Genomic DNA, 4,332 nt, shown 5'->3' with positions numbered 1-4,332 from the left:
TAGCTGCGCGTCGTGTTTTGGACGTGAAGTGGTTTATCAGTTCACCTTGACAGACTGGCTCCTCCCTCCCTCTCTCTCTCCTCTCCTTCATTCAGTCCCTCCCTCCCTCATCACTGGAACAGCAGAGGGAGCGTTTCGTGACACTCTGTCTGTCTGTCTGTCTGGATGATGAGAATATAATCAACCTGCCGGCGGGGTTTTAACGAGGGCGCACGGCTTGGCAAAGGAAGACAGACGCCGTGGAAAGCGTAAAGAAAGAGCTCTAGGTGTGATGTGTTTACGTGTGTATACAAACTATTTAGATGGTTTCACATTGCTGTTATATATCTTCTTTAAAGCCTGCTCCAGTGCTGAAACCACACAGTGAAAAGAGTCTTTTGAGAATGTATTTATCCATTATTTATGAGGTTCTATTGGAAAATTTGAAACCCAATGATGGGTCTTATGTTATTGGTCAAGATGGTCAGTCATCTTTATCAGAGAGGTCAACCATCAAAAACAAAGAGTCCATACAGCCACACAAGCAACTGGTGTGAGGTTTAAAGATAAGATAATACTATTCTTTACTGATCCCCAGAGGGTAAATTCAGGTGTTGTAGCAACACAAAGACACAAATCAGTAGGCTACAGATCAATAAAGACAAGTAAAACATAGTTCATTAGAAGTAAATTAAATAAAAATAAGAATATAACAAAAAATACAAACTATACAAGAGCAATTAAACTCAAAATTACAAGGCAAGCAGTACACTTTAACCCAGTAGCCAATTGAATTGCAGGTCTACTTAAACTAATACTGCGATTTAAACTGTAGCAGCAAAACCAGCAAGTATAGAACATTTAAGAGTAATATGATACCATCTATTATAACATCACCATCATATATATATACACACACATACGTGTATATAGTTTGAAGTAATGATATTCAGTGTTTGTCTGTATTAAAGCCATATTATGCAATAATTGTTTGTTTTCTTGCTACTTGGCGCCCCTACAGTTTAGGAGTGTAATTCACTTTTACACCACTGTGGTAAATACAAACCGAGTATTGACCCCTCACCCACACAAACACAGCTTGACACGTGTATTTGTTGACAAGCTGAAGGCCAGAAAAGATGACGTCAGGAACCACAGAACCAAGTGGACTGACTGGGTGAAGTAATACAGGATTCTTCTGAAAAGTCAGGTGACTCATTTTGTGCCACCACCAACAAAATTGTCAGCCTACGCTTGTTCAACACTTTAGGATACCTTTAAACTGAAGAGCGACTTCCTGTCACCCTCAGCTGTACTCTGAGATTAATGCTAACTGTGAACCTGTTAACCTAAGTCTAAAGTGTCCCCCTTAAACAAGGCAGGTAGGAACTAAAATAACTTGAGAATGGAGAATGAATAGCAACTTAAATGTTACATGTAAATATATAGATAAAACAATAAACTGCTAGAAGATGATATGGAAATAAGTATTGTAATTAATAATAAATACAATTAACCTGCAAATTAAGTGTGTATATATGGTTACAGTCATGAAAAGAGGGCGACATTAGCATTCAGCTCAGCCCACAGCTCTTATCTGATAAAGTCTAGCTTAGACTGATACAAATTTAATCCTAATGTAGAGTTTAGGCTGACTCTGAAATTCCCTTAAACGGCTGCATACAGACGCCACCCACAGGGAAAAGCATGGCTAGATTTTTAATTTCTCTGCAGCACATATTAAAGACAGGGACTGGGAGCCCTGCTGAGGTCGGCCTAGTCATCTGATCAGGACCTGCTTTCTACTTGATGAATGAAATTAAAAGCAGCAGGACTGAGGAGCACTTTAGGAGAGTGAATAGATTACTGAGCTCAAAGGAATACTCAGAAGTTTGAGAAGTCTCGCTGGTCAGTTTACATGAATACAAAGAACAAACACCCAAATCCTCCTGTGTCTCTGGTAGACCGGTTTAATGCCCTACTGCTCTGCAGTCCTCAGGGGGGCTCTGCTGCTTTTTTTTCCTTTATCACCGGGCTATAATCACAGTTATTATAATTCACCTGGAGTCAGAGGTGTAAAATAATCCCTGAGTAGATGTAGAGAATGAGAACTTGCAGGACACACAGTCTATTGAGCTTGATGTGTCAGACCAGGTAGTTTAATCAAAAAGCATCAATATTGCACTTCATCAGGTATATGTCGTTTAGCAGCTTATTACAACCTATATTTACGTTAGGCGGCGACCTCTAGTAGCCGTAATAATTATGGCAGGAGCAAAGGAGGAAGTGAGGTGACGTAATATAAGGAGCGGCAAAGTCCATGTAGGGGTGAGCTCGGGTTGGACAGGTGTCAAACACACTACAGAGAGTACAAATTTCTTACACAAAGCCTGTGATACAAACTGGGAACGTGGGCGTTTAACAGGCAGGGAGTGTCTGACAAAAAGCTGCATTATGGGAAATAAGGTTGAGTGCTTTTGGAGTTTGACTCATACAAGAAACTTACAGTCAATCTTGTTGCTTTGATTTTGACCTTTTTTTCACAAAAATGTGAAGCGTAATACTGTGATACTGGTGATAGTGTGAAGTAGCATGGTATCATGGGAGTTGTTCCTTCAGTGTTCATCGTTTAGGAGGTTTCTACCAGGAAGGTGAACTATGTGCAGAGGTCTGCTTCATCCGGTTAAAATATAAACATATAAAACCACCACCAAGATCTAAAAAGTTTGTCATAAAATGTGGCAACTTTGGAGCCCAGATAGCTCATCCGGTAGAGCTGGCGCCCCATGTACCAAGGCTAAGTCCTTCCTTCAGGGGCCCTGGGTTCGAATCCGACCTGTGGCCCCTCTTTCTTCCCCATTTCCTGTCACTCTTCAGCTGTCACTATCCATTAAAAGGCAATAAAATACCACAACACTGACGCATGTGGAAAGGGGATATGACACCGTGACAGGTGACCAGTGAAACGCACCGTGAGACGATTGTTGGAAAACATTAGGATGATGTAAGTACACAACTCGACAAAGTATGTAACATAGATGAAGTGTTTATAGACATTTTAATGCAGAAGTGTTTTTTTTTTTTACAAGACATTTATAAATTAAAGTCAGTTCAGTTCTCCTTCAGCAGTAAAGAGCAGATGCAGCTTTTAATCAGTGACATCAAGTTACAAACAGATAAGTTGATATCAGATGACCATCAGTTTACAACACCTGCACCTCATGCATATCAAATATTCATAAGCTTGTTACAGCAATGACACCGCACACGCACACCCTTTTTGATGACTGTCTCTTTAAATAAAGGTTAAAAACTTACATACATGTGAGGCAGGTATCCTTGAGCTGGAGAGTCACATTATATAAAACCAGTTTGAGGTTATAATCCAAGTTACTGTCATAGAAAAGAAAGTTTTCCAGCTGTGATTGAAGGTAAAGTGACTCTGCATCAGTCATTAGAAAGATGGTGGTTTCAACCTGCAGGAGCTAAGCTCAAGCTACCTGCAGATTATTTGACTGTCAAACACAATAAATTCAAATCACTGTGAGCATCCAGCGTCTGGAAACAGAGTGAACCTCCCTGAACGACATGAGCTGTGTGTGCCGTGAACCTTTATTTACTCTTTATTTTATACTCAGCTTCTCTCTTTGGATTAATAGATTAAATGGTACAATGTTTATACAATCTGGCAGTACAAATATTATGCAATAATACAGAGAAATAAGGCAGCATTGAAAAAGTGAAATAGATTTTTCACTTTAAATGAAGGCCTTAATGTTGCTAAGCAAGTTTCTTCAAGTCAGTTTATAGTGTTTCTTACAGAGTTAGTCGCTTAAGAAGTTTAACATACAGAGGGAGCTTCTGTTGGCTCATGTGTAATCAGATGTTTTCTTCATCTGGAAAAACGGACTGAGGACAAATTGCCACTGTCACTGGCATAATGAGTCTAAACAACCAGAGAAATATAGCACAAAATTGAATTCAATATCTGAAGAAGCTGCAAAAGAAAATATAATGTCAAAATAAACTGGTGGAGATAATTCTCCAGTCTGGAGCCATTTAAAAAATACTTGGACAAGCTGCACTTATGTGGGATCTACGTGCCTCTTGGAATTATTTTAGTTTTTAAATTTAGAGAAAGAGAAAAGATTAGACCACTAACTAGTAATAAAGCGGTTGCTAGCTTCTTTTTACTGGTGGTTGTGGTAAATATTCCACACCACTGCTATCAAATGAACTGGGATGAAAGTTGAAATGTAAGTTCAACTGGTACAGTGACATTGTTGTGGCATCAGCCATTTTCTTTGGAGTGGTCTGCTGGAGCAGCAGCATCTCAGCAGTCGACAGGAAGAG

The sequence above is a fragment of the Morone saxatilis genome, unplaced genomic scaffold (genome assembly GCF_004916995.1).
Source record: "Morone saxatilis isolate NCDOM2014 unplaced genomic scaffold, NCSU_SB_2.0 Contig20, whole genome shotgun sequence".
NCBI lineage: Eukaryota > Metazoa > Chordata > Actinopteri > Moronidae > Morone > Morone saxatilis.
This window is presented reverse-complemented; position numbering follows the sequence as displayed.